At 41.5% G+C, this 20,995-nt stretch overlaps 1 protein-coding gene and 1 long non-coding RNA gene across 17 annotated transcripts in view; one reads left to right on the top strand and one right to left on the bottom strand.

Annotated features, from left to right (window-relative positions):
• FAM168A (family with sequence similarity 168 member A) overlaps positions 1-20,995 on the bottom strand; it is a 362,823-nt gene that overhangs the window by 181,339 nt on the left and 160,489 nt on the right. The gene's annotated exons all lie outside the window — the stretch shown is intronic.
• LOC119849491 lies at positions 677-10,187 on the top strand. Of its 3 annotated transcripts, none has more exons than XR_006277547.1 (2): positions 677-729; positions 9,582-10,187. It is a non-coding gene; the product is annotated as an uncharacterized LOC119849491 (long non-coding RNA). The 3 variants fall into 3 exon arrangements; XR_006277545.1 differs by lacking the exon at positions 677-729 and adding an exon at positions 1,953-2,085; XR_006277546.1 differs by lacking the exon at positions 677-729 and adding an exon at positions 8,704-9,362.

The raw sequence follows: 20,995 nt of genomic DNA, 5'->3' as shown, positions 1-20,995 counted from the left end.
CTCTGCAAGCACCAGGGCCGGGGGGGCTCAACCCTTGGCCCACCCTCTCTACCCCTTCCTCCAAACCCCCACCTTAACCTGCCTCTTCTTCCACCCACTCCTCCCCCTTTACTCCACACATCACGTCCTCACTCCTTCCCCGTCCCTCCAGCCCTTGGCAATCAGCTGGCCTGCGGCATTCAAGAGGCAGGAGGGAGGAGCGAGGACATGGTGCGCAGGCTCCCCCTCCCTCCTGAACACTGCAAGCCAGCTGATTGCCGTGGGCAGGAGAGGAAGGGAGGATGCAGGGGAGGCGTGTCGTGTCCTCCCTCCTCTCCCTCCCACATCCTGCCCGCAGCAATCAGCTGGCTTGCGGCGTTCAGGGGGCAGGAGGGAGGAGCGAGGACTCGGCACGCGGCCTCCTCCTTCCCTCCCCTGCCTTCCGCAATCAGCTGGTTTGCAGTGTTCAGGAGGAAGGAGTGGGAGCCCGCGCGCTGAGTCCTCGTTCCTCCCCTGTCCCTCCTGAATGCCGCAAGCCAGCTGATTGCCGCGGACGGGGGTGGGGGGAAGGTGCTGATTTGCAGGGTCTGCCGGCAGGCGGAGGCACTGGGGTGGGGGGCGTAGGGGAGCTGATAGAGGGGCTGCCAGCTGTGGAAAAGTAGGCAGCCAAATGACGTTAGAGTGAAGCATTGCACAACTTTAAATGGAGCATGTTCTGTAATTGAGCAGGGGCGCAAGATCGAAACAACGGTAAGCGAGAGGATATTAAGTGGGGAGTTACTGTACTGCCTTTCAGAAAATACAGTGGCAGAATATTTAAAATATATATATCATACAAGTCCAAAAAAGTTGTGGTCAAACTGAAGAACTGTAAGTTTAGGAAAGACTTCAACTTATCTTGATGTTAAATACATTTTGCATTCCTGGGTCACCCTTTTGACACACAGATGGCATTATCTGTACTCTACTATCAAGAAAACAGTGTCATATGGCAGAAATGCGGACAAGGAACAAGACTAAATTACTTCGTCCACCAATCCTGGACCAAGTACCATAAAAATTTAGAGATGCAATAACGAGTAATTTATGATTTTAAATTCAGACTATACTAATTTGGCTCAGACACTGACAATACTAGACTCCGATTAATTTTTAAAAATTTAGGCCTCAAACAATAATAATCCACTAGTCCTAATTTGAAGGGCTACTTATTCTTGACCATTGCACTGCTGGATTCTGGAAACTTTCGCTATTTCCTTAAAACCTTTTTGCATCTTACTGGTTATGGAAAAACTTCTCAATCATTCTCAAGTTATTGGTTTCAGAGTAGCAGCCGTGTTAGTCTCCAAGGTGCCACAAGTACTCCTTTTCTCAAATTATTGCAACATCTCATTTGAACACTGCTCTCTTTCCCCACATTTTGGGGGAGGAAGAAGAAATGTGGAATTGTTAATTAAGGAAGAAAGCATTTAATTGGTAATGGACAATGATGCTTTCTGCTTTCTACGTATGTACTGCTGTCTATTAAAGATTAACTAAAATGCATGTTAAAACAATGGACTGGTCTTTGTATTCATTGTTTCAGTCCCAAATTACACTGATATTCAATAAAAAAATATATATCTACTTAAAAAATGGTGGCGTTTTCCCTAGTTTGGAGCACATGCATTTAAGCTATGCTGAACTTCTTGCATGTATAAGGGCAGTATTGCATGTATTGTCTCAATGATCCCAGGAGCTTCTTTTCATCTCTCACATACAGTAGAACCTCAGAGTTCCTGACACCTTGGAAAGGGAAGCTGTTTGTAACTCTGAAGCTCAGGCTCCAGCAGTTCACACTCTGGGCCAGGTTCCAGAGGCAGCTAGTCAGCTTCCTTGCAGGCGGCTTCTTGCCCAGGCAAGTTTGTCTCCCTCCCAACTGGGGTGGGATGTGGGTGAAAACAGCGCCCTGCCTCCTGGCTGGGGGAGGGGTGTGTGTGAAAACAGTACCCATGGCTTACCGGAAAGCAGTGCAGACTCCAATGCTGCACCTGCTCTGGCTGCCTTGGGCTGGCAGTGGGGGCTCACAGCTTTGCCTGTGAGTCTCAGCGTCTTCTACTCCTAGCTGTAAGTGGGTGCTCTGCACATTGGGTGGAGAGGGGGAGGGGTCAGGCAGCCCAGATTTGCCTATCTTAAGATGCAATACAGACATAGCATAGTATTCGCTTTTTGCTTTTTTTTTTTTCCCCTCTGCTGCTGCCTGATTGGTTACTTCTGATTTCACATGGTGTCCGGTTGATCGATCAGTCTGTAACTCTGGTGTTTGTATTTTTGAGGTTCTACTGTATATCAGTATATGCTGTTGTAAGCACTGTATGGAATGTAACATTTTAAAGAACTAAGCAAACACATGACGACAGAATGGAAACTGAACAGGTGTCCTTACCATCACTTTCAAAACACAACAGAAAATGGTCGCCACCTGGAGAAATATAGCTATGGATTTGAAAGCAAAAGGATTCAGAAGACTGGGTCTACGTACATAGAAGTTCAAGTGCGGGCACATGCAGACCTCCCTTTTAAAGAGACAACTTGCTGGCAATCTGTTCAAGTTAGTTTTCCTCCGTCTCATCTCATTTACCGTTTATTATTGCCACGTACTTTTGCCTCCTGAGAATGGCACTGAAATGGGCAGCTAACTCCCTTTCCCTAGAGATGAATGCTCATTTCTATAACGCAGGGGTTCTCTAACTTTGTCACACTGAGTCTCCCTGAGCTATGAAGAAAATGACTGCACCTCCCCATAGTTTATTAGTGCTCTGTGCGGCTGAAACTCCTGCCGTCAGCCTGCTGGCTGCGACTCCCGCTGACCCCTTTATCTCCTGCACCCGTCTCCCGGGTGTGCACGGCCCTTCTGCACAAGCCTCAGCTGCCTGTGGCTGATAGCCAGAGCTCTTAAAAAAAACCAACCCCACAGCATGCACCTCCCTTGACACATTCCCATGCCTCCCTTGGCAGGCCTGCCCCATAATTTGACAATTGCTACTATAATACATTAGGTTTTTAATAGTGAGAGGTAGTAGTATCATCTGTAATAAACCAAATGCAAGACAAATTGCCTCTATTTACCCACTAACCCACTTCCTTACCCATGGTTAAATTAATCTTTCCCCCCATTCTCCAGGGCTTTATTTTTAAATTTCTCTCAGCCCCATTCTTTCCATTTTCATGTCTTCAGTCTGGTTTTCTCTTGTCCCTGGGAACTTTCATCCCTGCTTATAAAATGATTAACAAAATTAGTCAGATTATTAAATGGAATAAATGTTTTAGCCTGACCTCCTCAAAACTTGCATCCACTGAGAATTCTACAAGTCAGCTTTATGAATTGGGATTCTATAACTGCCTTATTTGATGATCTAGTTACAAAAGTGAACTTGCCATTTTTGGGTGCATAACACATTGTCTCAGATCCCAATGCAGTGGCCCTAAAATAATCGTAGGCTGAGCATTTTCACAGGAATACTTCACAGAAAATATTTCAGGGAGTTTTAATTCTGCAAACCCACAGAATGACTTGCCCCTGATATGTTAGATAGATAGCAGAAGCCAACTAATCTTACTTACTCATGGAGAGAGAACAACCACCGTAACAACAACATTGCAACCATTTTCTCCAGTAGAATGTTTTTAAAAAATTTCACACAATTCCCTGTTCTTTATGTGTGAGAAGAATGTATGTACCTGTATATAGACAGGGACAGATTATGTGGACATATGTGGATAGGGACAGAGTATGGGGATGGTGTGGGGATTGGCATCTAGAATGATGTACATACTTTTCACCCAGCTCACTGCTGGGCTCACACTGACTAAAATTTGTTGAAATCTCCTTATTCTTTGTTCATTACTAGTGGTCAATTCTGCAGCACCTTATCTTTGAAACATGAGAAATGTAATTATAATCAAGACCAATAGCAAACATAGTCAGTTATCAGTCAATGATGGGACTAGCATCGCTAAACCGTGCAAACAAGGCCCTGCATACACCCACCTAATAGCCATGTTATCCAGAGAGCAGCTTGCACCTGAGTGACACACTAATCTCCACCAGCCTTGGGGCTACTAGAAAGCACCCAGTGCATGGGATGACTGTATGATGATATTTTATTCAAGAAAAAAGAGGCCCCTCCATTGCTGGAACTATTATACAGAACAAAAAATATTGATAGTGCTGATCTTTGTGTCTGTTGGGGAAATGGAATGGTAAGACAAACTAAAACACCTGTCAAATTATGAATACAAGAGATAAAAAAAAATATAACCATGAACTCGTAACTCATTATCATGCAGTGAGTTAACAGCCTGTTGGAACATTTTAAATTGCAGCACAGCTTTAATCCCTGTCTAAACAAAGATTTATTGGATCTAGTAAACTTAATGGAGAAACCAGATTTTCCAAGGAGGAGCATAAATCTGACAATACGTAGATAACTGTCTTTTAGCAATTTAGAAAACTCTGCAGTGGATGCTAAGGACCTGTGGGCCTGTTCCTGTGTGCTGCTGAGCACTCTGAATTCATTGGGAACTGACAACACTCAGTATCTCTCAGCACTGGGGCTCTGCCTGAGTGAACTGGATTACAAAGCCTTAAGTGCATTTTGCTGTTGTAAATTACCTGCTATGAGAACACGCCTGATCATTACCATGGAACACACCTCCTTCCAAAGATTTCTTTAAAAAAAAGGATAGTTTCTAGTAAGAATTCTAGTTAGATTTTGCTACTACACTTCTACCCCGATATAACGCGACCCGATATAACACGAATTTGGATATAACACGGTAAAGCACCGCTCGGGGGGGGGGGGCTGCGCATTCCGGTGGATCAAAGTAAGTTTGATATAATGCGGTTTCACCTATAACGTGGTAAGATTTTTTGATTCCTGAGGACAGCGTTATATTGGGGTAGAGGTGTTCTTGCAACAGGCCTGTGGTCCCAGAGGGCTTTGCATTTAGGTTATTGACCAATACATTCACTTTTAAAAGAAACCTTTTGATGGCATCCATTCATTCTTCCATTCCAGTAAGTAAACTAGGACTTTTCAATATTAGCAGAAACTTGTAATGAGAAGGGGGATGGGGGAAGGCCACAACACTAAAGAGTCCTTCAGGGCTCATTTATTTGAACAGTGCCAAGCAAACTCTCTGATGTGATATTTTCTTCCTGAGCTCTGAGCCAGGGCTTTGGGATCTCATAAATCATCTCTGGCTGCAAAGACATTAAAATTCCAGCCCAGTACTACATTAGATGAAGTGAGGCTGAATGCTGGCAAGCACTGAGAGAGGAAGGGAGGAACACATACAGACTTTCAAATAAGTGTGAGCATTGGTGGGTAAGCAAGTACCCAATCCTAGTTTCACACTGGCATAAATAAAAACAAGGATAGAATCTCAACACACATTAAACCAGCTACAGATACGTTTGCCATTCTGAACAAGCCGCTACCCATTAAACAAAAAAGAAATCTTGGCTCTTCCACGGAAGAACCTAAAATACTGTGTGCAGTTCTAGGCACAACAGTACCAGAAAGATGCAGACACACTGGAGGCAATAGAGGAGAGCAAGAGAAGCAATAAGGGAACAGGATAAATTGATTTATGAGAAAACATGAAAAGAATTAACTGTGGATAGTTTAGATAGGTAATGATGAAGGGAATTGATAACTATTGACACAACTGAAGGGAATACAAAGTGAGAAGATTTCTGAATGGTCCCCAAGAATGTAATTAAAACTAAAAGGAAGAAATTGAGAAAAGGGAGAGGGGAAAAAACAAAACTTAAGTGGAATGGCCAGAAAGCATACTGGACTGTGAGATGATTAGGCTCTGGAATAAGATTTTGAGAGAAAAAGTAGAAACCTCTCACTTGGGACCACTGTAAACTAGATAGGCCAAACACTCAAAAATATAACCTCACAGCAGTAGGGGGATGGACTGGGAAGGAAAAGGTCTATGTGTGTTACCCTTCCCGATTTTTATTTCATTCATTTTAAAATCACAAGTAAGCACTGGCCAGCTTCTTTTCGTGTTCTGTATAAGTCAAAGCTTCACTAGATCTCACACTTCAAAAAATAGTTTTTTTCCTTCTCTACAGGTAAATGCAAAAATAGTGGTTTCAGATTTAAAATTACATGCCAAAAAAAATCTACCAGGTAACTAATTCATGTTGAAAAACATCTTTAAAAACTTATATTTTTTCTTATGTCTTTTCTTGCCTACTTTCCTTTAAGCTAACACTCTTGTTCTTATAACATGTTCCCATGCCCACTACAGATCATTTTCCAGTCTTTCCTCTCCTCTTCCTTATGTATATTCTCTTTGGACCTCTTCAGTTTTATTCATTTAATCTTTTTTCCATGATGGAAAAAACAAAATCAATATTACACTAAAGAGATGAGGTGCAGCACAAAATAGCCTAATACCTACTCAGTACACAAGATTAAAAGGTCCACGGTGTTATGATTCAGGAAAACAATGTGAGTTTTGTTTGTTTTTAAGATCGAAGCATGTTCAATTTATTTATCCTAACAGAAAAGTTAAAAACTAATATAACCAGTTGCAACACAAAATAAGGAGCAAACAGCGTCAGACTAAGCTTCCTATAAAGCTGCTTCAAAGGATGACACTAGCAATAGATCTACAGAGTGGCCAAGTTTACAGGCCTCTGTGAAAAGAAAAGGAGTACTTGTGGCACCTTAGAGACTAACAAATTTATTAGAGCATAAGCTTTCGTGAGCTACAGCTCACTTCATCGGATGAAGGTGCCACAAGTACTCCTTTTCTTTTTGCGAATACAGACTAACACGGCTGCTACTCTGAGGCCTCTGTGAGGGTGTTTCGTGATTTTTGGCTTGGGAAGCTGGTCAATTAACCACTTATTATTTGACCACAGTCAAATACTGTCAAATATTCCAGGAAGATCTTTGACAGTGGTGGCCTACCCTTTTGATTGCATCAAAGTTCCATTCTTTCTTTTTTTTTGAACTTCGTTTCATTTTGCTGAGTTAAAATTACTCAGTGAAGCAACTTGTTTTTTTTTGTAATTAGGCATAAGTCTAGGGCTAAGTCTACTGGAGACCAGAATGTCTTAATCTTTTTTGTTACTGTTATAATAAATTAGTGCTTTAAAACTTTTTGACATTACTTGATCAGTCAATTGACCAAATTAATTTTGTAATGGTCAAATGCCCAACCCTACATGATTTACACAGAGACAAAGTGGCTGAGGACCAACTTCTGTTGGTGGAAGAGAATCTTTTGAGCTTCACAGAGCTCTTTCTCAGGTCTAGGGAAGGTAACCAGCACGTCCAAGCTAAATACAAGGTGGGGCGATTGTTAAACACAAGGGGTTCACAGATGTTGTAGGAGACCACTTAAACCGAAGAGAGCAATTAACACATCAGCTGTCATAGGACAAGGAGGGTATTAGGCAGCAGGCTGTTACCAATTGTTGTAATGAGCCATACAACCATTGTCTCTATTAAGTCTATGGTTTTTACTGCCCAGCAGAGTCATGAATGTAAGTTCCTAGTACTGTCTTTTGAAAATGTTGGGCAGGTTTTCTTTGGGGATGAAGACTGAGAGGTCAGATATGGAATGAATGTTTTATGAAAAGTGTTCACTCAGGGATGACAGAGTATTTTTGTCTTTTATCATTTTTCTATGTGAGCACATTTGAGAGCATAGTGTTTGTCTAGTTTCCCCTACATAGTAGTTGTTGGGGCATTTGATGAACTGGATGAGGTACACCACGCATTGGGATAAGCATGTGTAGAACGCACAGATCTTGGAAGGTGCGTCATGGAGGGTACTGATCATCATAGCAGTGGAGATATGGCTGCAGGTTTTGCATCCATTGTTCTGGCAGGGTCTGGTGCTATTTTAGATTGTTGTGTCCTGGTCAACAGGGAGCCTACTTCCAATTATGAGGTTGGCGGGGTTGTTGAAAGTCAGAAGAGGGGGTCTGGGAAAGCTTTCTTTCAGGATGTGTTCCCCATCAAGTATGGGTTGTAATTGTTTGATGATACCCTTTTTCTTGTATTGGAGCAGGTTCTCTCGGGGTATTCGGATGGCCTATTCCTTTATGTGATCTACTTATCCGGTGGAGTGTCCTTGTTTGGTGAAGGAGGTTTTAAGTGCTAAGTTGTGTCCCCCAGACTTTCTCCTCAGAGCATATTCTATGGTATCGGAGTGCCTGTTAGTAGATAACAGATTTCTTGGTGTGTCTGGGGTGATTACTGGATCTGTGGAGGTAAGTGTGGTAGTCTGTGGGTTTCTTTTATATAGTTGTCTGTAGGGTTCCATTACTGAAGCTGATCATAGTGTGCAGGAAGTTGATGCTGGTGTGGGAGTGTTCTAGAGAGTTTGATTAATGAGTTGTGGTTACTGAAGTTCTGATGGAATCTATAATAGAGTTTAGGTCCATCCACAGGCTATAAATATCATCTGGGTATCTGATGTACCTCATTGGTTTTATGGTACTTTTTTCTAGTAATTCTTCCTTGAGGAAGCCCATGAAGATGTTGGCATATTGGGGACTCATCCTAGTAACCATATATTTTCTCATGTTTTGGACAAAGTATTTTTTTATGTTGCAGAGTTTCTGAATGGCCCGTTGTGTGATGAGTGGTATGAGGATGGTTTCTAGGAGCTCTCTTATTCTTTCAGTAAGAGCGCTGTGGCCAGACATGATAGGTCTGCCTGATTTCCGTTAGTTGAGTACGCTAGGAAGCGTGCATAAGGTCTGTAGGGTGGATTTTTGCACCTGTGCTATGGTAGATTGATTTAAATCAAGGTGATTTAAATCACCAAGTGGAAAGCCTTGATGTAAATCATCGACTGCAATCAATTTTTCTATTTCTACTTCAGTTATTTTCTAAAGAAAGGTGCATTCTCATTGGTTGATATAACCATTAGAACATATTGATTTGCAACTTAAATAGAGCCTTCACACTACATTTGGTACATCTTTTTCCTATATGAGGGTACACTATAACTATATACATTTATTTAAGCAATTATATAGCTTAACATTTTCAGATTCTTAACAGTTCATTTTTACTATATTACAAAACATTGAATGATATATTGCCTAATTACAAACTTTCATTAAGGTACTCTGAAATCCTCTTAAGGTTTCTATGGAGGGCTGCGTTATTTCTTCCTCTGTGGTAAGACATTTTCCCATGACACTCAGTGATAACTTCAACCGATGCCACTGCAGTACACAGGATAGCAGTAACCCAGCCCAGGCGACTTCAGGACACCAGCAGCAGCTGTGCTCTCACTGCCTTTGTTACCCTCAGGAGTGAGATTTCTGCTAAAATCACCACTGCCTCTGGAAAATGGTGCGTGTATTCAGTGTCATTGCCCTATGCTAGTAGATTCATGCAACCGAGTAATTCCCTCCTCATTTCCCCACCCCTTGTGGGCCATACTCACCATGGCTGGTGCTGTGACAGGCACCATGTATAAGTAATCTCAACCAGAAGTGAGTTCGGCAGCGTAAATTTCACTTTCCGTAGTGAACAGAATGACCATGGTACTTCCGTATGCTTTACCTGCAGCTGCTGCCATTGTGGCCTTCAGGGTCTCCCTCTCCACACCTGAGCCAAATAGGAGGAGAAAGAAGAGGACTCGGGACGACATGGTCCTAAAAGCCAATGCTGCATCTGACTAAGCACAGGGCCTGGAGGATGGACATTGTAGACAGTCTGGAGAAGGAAAGAGTGGTGAGGAGAAAGACCCAGGAGTCCGAGCAGGAAAAGGAGAGGCAGACAAACCAGGACATAATGGGGCTTCTCAGGCAGAAGCACAGATGTTGCAGACTCTGGTGGACATGCAGGTTCAACAATCCTGGGCTTGCCTTCCTCTGCAACCCATTGAGAGCTCCACGTCGGGATCACTCCCCCTAAACCCTCCCCAACATTCAACATGGCATCAGGGGTAGCTGCACAACCCCTACCACTCCACCACAGGGGACATCAAAGACAATCACAACTTCATATACACTTCCCTGAAAGCCACAGTTGGTGTATGTGTAGCTGAAATGAACATGAATGTTCTTTCCCCTTCATAAGTTCTGTTCTATTAGGTTTTAAAATGTATTTGTTCTAAAATTGCCCTTTTTTGCTCTGATTTTGTTACAGAATAAAATTCTATTTGGAACATAATTCATCTTTGAGTTCACAACATACGCTACCGAGTGCTCAGCAGTTCTGAAAACAACTAATTACCTGTTACTGCACAATGTCACAAAACTCCTAAGCTCAGTCACAAACAAAATTAATAGGTGTATTGACAAACACCACACAAATCCAACCAGACCACAAAAGACCAGGGCCAGACAGAGCACACACCACCACCACACATTCCTTGGGCTTACTGTTAAAATGGTCTTTCAAAGCCTCCCTGAGCAGTACAGCTCTGTGCTGAGATCTTGTAATAGTCCTTGTATCTGGCTGTTGAAATTCAGCAGACAGCTGCTCCACTTCAGCCTTCCACCCTGGCACTATCTTTTCCCGCTTTGCTTCCCAGATACTATGCAGGACACAGCAAGCCGCTACCAGTCAAAACCAATGGGCTGTTTTTCCTCACTGAGGTCCAATCTTGTGTGTAAACACCAGCATCCCTTCAAATGACCAAAACCACATTCAACTGTCATTCTGCACCAGTTGAGCTAGTAGTTGAATAGTTCCTTTGTGCCATCAAGGTGGCTGGTGTACGGCTTCATGAGAAAGCAAGGGGTAGGCTGGGTCCCCGAGGATCATTATTGGCATTTCAACATTGCCAGTGGTGATCTGCTGGTCAGGAAAGAAAGCTTGCAGCTTTCTGAAAAGTCCTGTGTTCTTAAAGATGGAAGCATCATGCACATTCCCTGACCAGCCCACACTGCGGTCAGTGAAGTGTCCCTGGTGATCCACCAGCACTTGCATAACCAAAGAAAAACAGCTCTTTCGTGGATGTACCCCATGGCAAGTGTTCTGGTGCCAAAATAGGGATATGTGTGCCATCTCTCAACAGTTCAGGAGCCCCACTGCTGCAAATCTATTAATTAGATGCTGCACATTGCTGAGAGCCACAGTCCTGCATATCAGGAGGCAAATTAATGGCCCTGGACATTTTCATGACAATGGCCCCCAAGGCAGATTTCCTGACTCCAGATTGATTCCTGACTGACTGGTAGCAATCTGGCATTGCAAGTTTCCACAGTACGATCGCCACTCATTTCTCCACCATCAATACAGCTCTCATTTTAGTGACCCTGTACTAGACAAGTGGGGCAAGCTTGCCATACAGATCTAGGAACATGGCCTTGTGCATCCCAAAGTTCTGCAGCCACTGATTGTCATCCCAAACCTGCATGACAATGCAATCCCACCAGTCAGTGCTTGTTTCTCGGGCCCAGAAGCAGCACTTCATCACTTGCAGCTGATCGGCGAATGTCACCAATCACCTTGAAATGGTTCTCACTGTATCCCACAGCAATCTGTCCACCAAGAAATCGCCATGTTTCCCACTCATTTGGTTCTTCTTGTGGCTCTGCAAATACTGCAGGATCATGGACTCTGCTTGCAACATTCATGCCAATAGTGCAGAGCTGTGCAGGCTCAATGCTACTGTCAGAGATGGTGGACAGCAAGGAGGGCCAAGCAGGTTTGTGGGATTTTGAAAAAAAAAAAGGTGTGGAAATTATGGGAATCAGATAACATTAAGAGATAGAGACAGCTGCAAATACTGGGAAGTTGCCCCATGCTGCCAGTCACCCCTGCACGACTTCTTTTGGCCCCATCACGCATTGCCAAAACCTGCTTAAAAACAGTGCACTGGACAGTGGCAAGTTGCACAGTGGGATACCGATCCCTGGCGCATCACACTCTGCATCAACACAAGCACTCCTAGTGCGAATGCGCACCGCCGACACAAGGAGCCAAGTATGCACACACACAAGCAATGTACTAACTGTGATAGCTGTCATAACTTGAGTAGACATAAGTTTGTGTGTAGATATGGCCACATAAATGCAACCTTTAACTCATAGTTTTTAAATAGAGGCTCAGAGATTTCAGTTTATTTATTATTTAAATGTTTTAAGAGATCATAAATTTAACCTTAACATATTTTGTATTAAATTCATATTTCATTTTAAACAGGTTTATTTTTTCAAAGAAAAAAAACCTGATTTTTTTTTTAAAAATAACATCAATTGTATCCACTTCTTGTTCATAGAGGGATGAGGTTGTAGAGTTACTCAGAGCTGTTTGGGGAAGGATTTGATGGTTCCCTTACGTTCCTGTGTGAATTGAGGTGTGTGGTCTTCTTCAGCAACACTGCAAACATTATTTACATATGCATTTTGTGTAGGAAACCTCTTTAAACGGACAAATTACTAACTCATTCACCCACTTTTAATATTACAGAAATACAGAGGTCTATTGTCTTGATGTACAGGTTTATTATACACACAAACTTGTCATATGTATCAAGAGGAGAAACAGACCCATTTCATCTCTACATATACATGTTCATCTCTACCAGCTCTATGTAAGACTCTGTGCACATCATCCAACAGTGGTGTCATTGCAGGAGAATTGTTAAAATAACACAGGTGTCAAACACAGTGAGTGTAACTAACTTGCATTGTGCACAATCATTCTAGGAAGTAAATCTAATCTCCAATAACCAAAAAACATGACATCTGATTTCCATAGGCTCAATGTGCCACGGAGCTCAGGCAGCTATATGAGTAGATTAACTATGAACAAAGACACTTAATTAGCCATTAGTGAGCAGTTGACCATGCACCCTAAACTCAGGGAGCTTCCAACACTGTGGAAGACAGTGAATTGTTCCGTAGCATAATTCACACAGAAATGATGTACTTATCCCAGCAACAAGCTACCTTCCTTCCCAGTCACCAAGCTATGGGTCGCATGCCTGCTCTATAGATGTCAATTAACAAACATGCAAAAAGTGCCAAAGGGAAAATATTCATTGTATCTACTTCATAAATTAAAATGGCATTGGATTCACTTTGGCACTCTGGACTCAGTTTAAAATTACTACCCAGACTGATGGGGAAATGTATCACCTAATTAAATACAGATACAGTATTTATCAAACAGGGGAGAAGAGAAATATGCACTCAGGTGCCAATGAGCTAACACAGAGAGAGAGGCGAATACTTCAGTCCGATCCTTTTTAGCATCTACCAAAGTGATTTGCCCACTGTACCTCAGAACTTCCCCAAACATCGAAGGAATGACTGAAATATGAGGCCTATATTTGTCAGACTGTCATGCAAGGGCTCAAGAGCAGAAGTGCCAACCTGAGGTCAGACTTCAGGGCACAAACGCCAAACTGGTTGCGAATTCAAATGCAATCCAAATGCTCAACCAATACCTTAGAGTCTGGGATACAGATGTTATAAACTAGATTAATGCAGGCAGCAATTCACAGGCATTCAATAAAGTCTAAACACATTCTTATAATTCTAATACCTATTTTAACAATAGTAACATGCAGGTGAGAGACTGATTCCAGCTAGGTATCTGTCAGTGTTCAATTGAGGCATGGGGATCTTGATCTCAGCTGGCACCTGGTCTGCCCCCATCACAACTTATGTTCTCACATAGAGCAAATCCAAAAGATCTTAAAACCTTCTAGGCCAAGGCACTAATCTGTAAAACCAAAGAATTGGCCTTCCTGACATAAATCCCTAGGAATAATTAAAAAGAATTAGATTTAATAAGAAAAAATAGTCCACACCCAAAATTACAACTACCTTCGTCCTGTAAAACTGACAATAAAATTCTATCAGAGAACATTTTGAGCCTTCTATGAATACCAACTGAAATTTATTAAATATTTTTGGATGGTTTTTCTACCTTTTCAAATATATGGATTTCAATTACAACACAGAATACAAAGTGTACAGTGCTCACTTTATATTCTTTTTTATTACAAATATTTGCACTATAAAAATGATAAACAAAAGAAATAGTATTTTTCCATTCACCTCATACAAATACTGTAGTGCAATTTCTTTATCATGAAAGTGCAACTTACAAATGTAGCAGTTTTTTGTTACATAACTGCACTCAAAAACACAAAATGCAAACCTTTAGAGCCTACAAGTCCACTCAGTCCTACTTCTTGTTCAGCCAATCGCTAAACAAGAGAGAAACAAGTCTGTTTACATTTACAGGAGATAATGCTGCCCACTTCTTAATTAGTGTCACCTGAAAGCGAGAACAGGTTTTCATCGCATGGCACTGTTATAGCTGGCATCACAAGATATTTACGTGCCAGATGTGCTAAAGATACATATGCCACTTCAGCCATCGTTCCAAAGGACATGCTTCCATGCTGATGATGCTCGTTAAAAAAATGCGTTAACTAAATTTGTGACTGAATTCCTTGGAGGGGAACTGTACATCTCCAGCTCTGTTTTACCCATATTCTGAATATATTTCATGTTACAGCAGTCTCGGATGATGACCCAGCACATGTTGTTCATTTTAAGAACACTTTCACTGCAAATTTGAGAAAATGCAAAGAAGATACTAATATGAAATTTCTAAAGATAACTACAGCACTCGACCCAAGGTTTAAAAATCTGAAGTGCCTTCCAAAATCTGAGAGGGATGAGGTGTGGACTGTGCTTTCAGAAGTTTTAAAAGAGCAACACTCTGATGCAGAAACTACAGAACCCAAACCACTAAAACAGAAATTCAACCTTCTGTTGGTGGCATCTGACTCAGTTGATGAAAATGAACAGGTGTCAGTCCGCACTGCTTTGGATCATTATCAAGCAGAACCTGTCATCAGCATGGATGCATGTCCTCTAGAATGGTGGCTGAAGCATGAAAGGACATATGAATCTTTAGCATATCTGGCATGTAAATATCTTGCGATGCTGGCTACAACAGTGCCATGCAAATGCCTGTTCTCACGTTCAGGTGACATTGTAAACAAGAAGCAAGCAGCATTATCTTCTGCATATGAAAACAAACTTGTTTGTCTGAGCAATTGGCTGAACAAGAAATAGGAGAGGATGGAGTGACTTGCAGGCTCTTAAGTTTTACATTGTTTTACTTTTGCATGTAGGTGTTTGTTTTTTAACATAATTCTACATTTGTAAGTTCAACTTTCATGATAAGAGATTGCACTACAGTACTTGTATGAGGTGAATGGAAAAATACTATTTCTTTTGTTTTCTACCATGCAAATATTTGTAATAAAAAAAATATAAAGTGAGCACTGTATATCTTATATTCTGTGTTGTAATTGAAATCAATTTGAAAATGTAGAAAACATCCAGAAATATTTAAATAAATGGTATTCTATTATTGTTTAACAGCGCGATTAATCACAATTAATTTTTTATCACACAATTAATCGCGATTAATTTTAATTGCTTGACAGCCCTAAAAAAGCTGAGAGGATAAATCAGGCGAGTTCAACAGCAATACAAACTATTTAGAACAGGATAAAATACAAGTAGACACCATGTACCTATTGTGCTGCCAACAAATCTTGAGTCCAGTGGCTGCAGAGCTGAACAAGCCAATTCCCTCTGACAACCACTATGTCAAAACAAAATCATTCTGGTTTCATCTTAAGAAAAGTGAGAAAACTTCCTCCATTAACATGCATTAAATGACCTAAACCAGAAACACATCATCCATTCTAAGACACATGAACATGGAGAACTATCATAGAAGTGACCCATACACCATCCGGGGGAGCGCTGCAAATACTAGAGCAGATCCTGGAGTAAGAATATATCAAATTCTGGAGAGAGCATACAATTATGCATATAGGTGTTCAAGGATCAGATTCAGCTCAGCACTTAAGCAAATGTTCCATTCACATTAATAAACATTCAGTGTTTTCCTGAACTGGCCCCCAAGTGAAAGCAGCAGAATTCATTCAGAGATTCCCTGGGCAAAGAGAACATTGTAATCAAGTAGTCTGACCTTCTGAATACCCCAGGCCATAGAACTCCCCCAAAATAATTGCTTTTGAACTAGATCATCTCTCTCAAAAACATTCAATCTTGATTTGAAAATGGTCAGTGATGGAGAATCCACTATGACCCTTAGTAAACTGTTCCAATGGTTAATTACCCTCACTGTTCAAAATTTACACCTTATTTCTAGTCTCATTTAGTCTAGTTTTAACTTCCAACCATTGTCTTCTGGATTGAAGAGCTCATTATCAAATATTTGTTCCCCATGTAGATACCTCTAGATTGTAATCCAGTCACCCCTTTACCTTTTGAGTTTGTCACTATTAGGCACATTTTCCAATCCTTTAATCATTCTTGTGGCTCTTTGCTGAACCCTCTCCAATTTGCCAAAATCCTTCCTGAACTGTGGACACCACAACTGGACATACTATTCCAGCAGCAGTCACACCGGCGCCAAATAGAGATAAAATAACCTTTTGACTTCTACTTGAGATTGCTCTGTTTATATATCCAAGGATCGCATTAGCCCATTTAGCCAGAGCATCTCACTGGGAGATCGCATTCAGCCTATTACCTACCATGACCACCAAAATCTTTTTCAGAGTCACTACTTCCTGGGATAGAGTCCCCCATCCTGCAAGTATGGCCTAGATTCTTTGTTCCTAGATGCATACATTTACATTTAGCCATATTGAAACTCCTATTGTTTGCTTGCACCCAGTTTACCAAGCGATCCAGATCATGCTGAATCAGTGACCTGTCCTCTCATTATTTACCCTAGTATTCTTTCTCTGCCTAATATGTTCAGAAAACTCCATACTGGCCTTAATGCTGTTGATCATAGATTTCTCCTCATGTCCCTTTGCATCCCTTATTGATTTGCTAAAATTGCTAACTTCTAATTTACATTCACTGCTATCAACTTCTCCCTTCTTCCATTTGTTATAGACTGAGTTGTTATACTTATTTAACACTGGCTTCACTTCCCCTCTTTGATTGTGGCTTTTTAGACCTCGAGCAACATCTTAAACAATTCCCAATCATCATTCACATTTTTCTGATTAAATTTTTCCTGGCAGTAACTGGGAGTTGAGTGTTCATTCCCAATGGTTAGAGCAGCAGTCATGCCTAGTGCGGTTAGAGTCAGGAATTGAAGCAGGAGTCAGAGGCCAGGCACCAGAGACAAGGATCAGAACTGGAGCCAGAAGTCAGGAATTGGAGCCAAGAGTCAGGACTACGTTACCTGAAATGAGGCAAGACTGGGGCCAAGACAGGAGCAGGACTGGAACCAACCTGGAAAAAGGGAGGAGCAGGACTGGAAAAAGGCAGGCGCTGGGAGCTATTGCAGGGAAGAGCTGGGAACAAGTAGGCACAGGAGCTATCGCAGCCATGGATGAATGATATGAGCAGCTTCTGGACTTAAGAGACGGTTGCTGACTCTTTCAACCAAATGGGTGATGTAGCCAATCAGCCAGCTTACTACAGGCCATCTGCCTACAAACTGGCTCTGCTGCAGACCCTGATTCCTGATACTTCATCCTAGCTGATTTGGTTTGTAATTGTTTTTAGCTTTGTGATATTGACCATTTTAAAACACCAAGTGTGTATATATATATATATATATATATATATATATATATATACACACACACACACACACACTTTTGGTTTGGTCTTTATTCCATTTGCACATTTCAAATGTGATTAACTCATGATTACCTGTACTTCACCTACTGCTAACTGAGTTCTGTGATAAATTCCTCTGTGTGTATGTCAAGGCAAGGTCTAATATAGAATTCCCCCATGTTGGGTGCAACCCATTTTGAGTGAGGAAATTGTCATCCATAATATTTAGAAATTATATTGATGTGTTACTTCTGGCAGCATGAGACCTAGAGCATATCACTCAAATTGAAGCTTCCCATGGTCATGCAGCTTCCCCCAACCCCCAATATTATAGATAGGTATGTAAGGGTCATCCTGTTCCCTAGTGTGATTTGGAGGTCTTTTGCAGACACCAACTAATATCCCATCTTGTGCTTTATCTGTTAGGACACTGATCCCTAAGCATTCAAGATCATTTTCTCCAGAGTTGTCAGTGACGCTAAACAGGTAATGCCATTTTTGACATAGAATGCCACTCCTGCTCCCCTTTTGCTCACTTGATCCTTCCTGTAACCACTGATTTTAACATTCCAATAGTGTGAATCACCCCTCCAGGCTTCAGTAATACCAACTGGATCCAATTTATGCTCATAAAATTCCAAGTCTCCTTGTTTGTTACCCAGGCTCCTAGCTTTGGAGTACAGGCCATTAACGAATTTCTTCTCTTCATGTCCTTTTGTTTCTTGATTATTATGTTCTCAGCATCTCAATTTTGTGCTAAGTGAATGTTCATTTCTTCCCTCTTTTTACTCTCTTTGTTTTTTAGTTTAATGCCATTCTGACTATTCTAGCCAGTTGTTCCCAAGGAGATTGGTTCCCCTTCTATTGAGCTGGAGGCTCAATAGACAGACCCCATCCCCATAAAAAGTGGACCAATGTTCCACAAAACCAAAATCCTCTACCTTACACAACTTACCTAGCCACTGATTCTTTTCCAGATTTTTTTGTCTTCCTAAGCTTGTGGAACAGGAAGCATCTCCCAGAAGATCACCCTACAGTCATCTGTTATTTGCAAGATATCCTGAGATGCCTTGTCATTAGGTCCAATATTAACCATCACCTGGCCCATTGACTTCAGAGGCCTATCCAATCTTAGAGTGATACCTCATGTCTTGACTCTGGGAAGACACATCCATCTGCCTCTCTGCCTGTCCCTTGCAGAATGTTCTTTAGATTCTCCTAGTACAGAATCACCAACAAGGACTGCTTATCTTCCTTAGTCTCTTGGAGATCTCTTTGTGGACAAGCTTGATTTTCTTACTGGTTGGGCAGGCCAGTGACCCATAGGTGTATCCACTACATCTCTCCATTCCCTGGACTAGCTGGATCTTTAGAGGTATCTTCCACAGTTCCCATGTGGAAAATATTGCATTTTTAAACATCACATTTCTAGCTTTTCAGTTTAAAGTTTTTACAAATCTCTGTAAGAAAGTTAATTTTGATTGGGATAAAATGTTTTGATTCCACTTTTTTCTCTAACAATTAAACTCTCTTTCATAAAGATAGGGCTTTCTCTACAAACATTTAAGCTGTGGTGTACTTGTGACTTTTGTTTCTGACTGGAACTTTTGTAGCTTGACAGCATGACCCATGATGCTATAAAAGGATCAGCTCACAAGGATCCTTAACCCTTTGTTTCAGAGTAGCAGCCGTGTTAGTCTGTATTCGCAAAAAGAAAAGGAGTACTTGTGGCACCTTAGAGACTAACAAATTTATTAGAGCATAAGCTTTCGTGAGCTACAGCTCACTTCATCGGATGCATTTGGTGGAAAAAACAGAGGAGAGATTTATATACACACACACAGAGAACATGAAACAATGGGTTTATCATACACACTGTAAGGAGAGTGATCACTTAAGATAAGCCATCACCAACAGCAGGGGGGGGAAGGAGGAAAACCTTTCATGGTGACAAGCAGGTAGGCTAATTCCAGCAGTTAACAAGAATATCAGAGGAACAGTGGGGGGTGGGGTGGGAGGGAGAAATACCATGGGGAAATAGTTTTACTTTGTGTAATGACTCATCCATTCCCAGTCTCTATTCAAGCCTAAGTTAATTGTATCCAGTTTGCAAATTAATTCCAATTCAGCAGTCTCTCGTTGGAGTCTGTTTTTGAAGCTTTTTTGTTGAAGTATAGCCACTCTTAGGTCTGTGATCGAGTGACCAGAGAGATTGAAGTGCTGGAATTAGCCTACCTGCTTGTCACCATGAAAGGTTTTCCTCCTTCCCCCCCCTGCTGTTGGTGATGGCTTATCTTAAGTGAAAAGAAAAGGAGTACTTGTGGCACCTTAAAGACTAACAAATTTATTAGAGCATAAGCTTTCGTGAGCTACAGCTCACTTCATCGGATGCATCGGAAGTGAGCTGTAGCTCACGAAAGCTTATGCTCTAATAAATTTGTTAGTCTTTAAGGTGCCACAAGTACTCCTTTTCTTTTTGCGAATACAGACTAACACGGCTGCTACTCTGAAACCTTATCTTAAGTGATCACTCTCCTTACAGTGTGTATGATAAACCCATTGTTTCATGTTCTCTGTGTGTGTGTATATAAATCTCTCCTCTGTTTTTTCCACCAAATGCATCCGATGAAGTGAGCTGTAGCTCACGAAAGCTTATGCTCTAATAAATTTGTTAGTCTCTAAGGTGCCACAAGTACTCCTTTTCTTTTAACCCTTTGTGGAGTCCATTTGAAAGATCTCCAAGTTTTTGGAACCATCAAAGTGTATGAAATTCACTCGTTTTGTTTCTAACTGAATATAAAAGATAATTTGAATATTAGTTTGCATACTGGTTCACCCACCCACCAGGCCCTTGTGCTGTGTCAGGGTCGGGTGCAGCCTCACCACCGAGTCCATGTCCCATGAGGGGTGGGGGGATGCAGAATGATCTCCCACCTCTGTACAACCAGGGGCCTGTGCTCCCACTGCCATGCTGGAGCCTCCACATTTATTTATTGACAAATGAAATATGCAGAATTTTGCAGAATTTTAAAGTATTGTGCATAGAATTTTTTATTCTTTTGGCGCAGAATTCCCTCAGGATTACTCCCTGTGTCCATTTCACCCTTAAACTGTTTGCAAAGGCTAGGCTCATTTTGGTTTGCAATTTTATTTGTCTGCCAGCTTCTCTGTCTAAGTGGTGATCTATATGTGGTGATGAACTCACTGGTTTTGAGGTGCTGGAAAGTAATCTGCTAGAGTGTGGATTTATAATGATCATTTATTATGGATCATTTTTGGATTTATAATGATGTAATATGCATCGTTTGCAGTAGCAGAGCTAAGATTTTGTGTTGGGGTGGGTGCTGGGGGAGTGGGGCTTGGAAGGGTGGGCATCCATGT

This window comes from Dermochelys coriacea, chromosome 1 (assembly GCF_009764565.3).
Source record: "Dermochelys coriacea isolate rDerCor1 chromosome 1, rDerCor1.pri.v4, whole genome shotgun sequence".
In the NCBI taxonomy this organism is placed as follows: domain Eukaryota; kingdom Metazoa; phylum Chordata; order Testudines; family Dermochelyidae; genus Dermochelys; species Dermochelys coriacea.
Note: the sequence above shows the minus strand (reverse complement) of the source record. Positions and strands in the feature narration are given on the sequence as shown.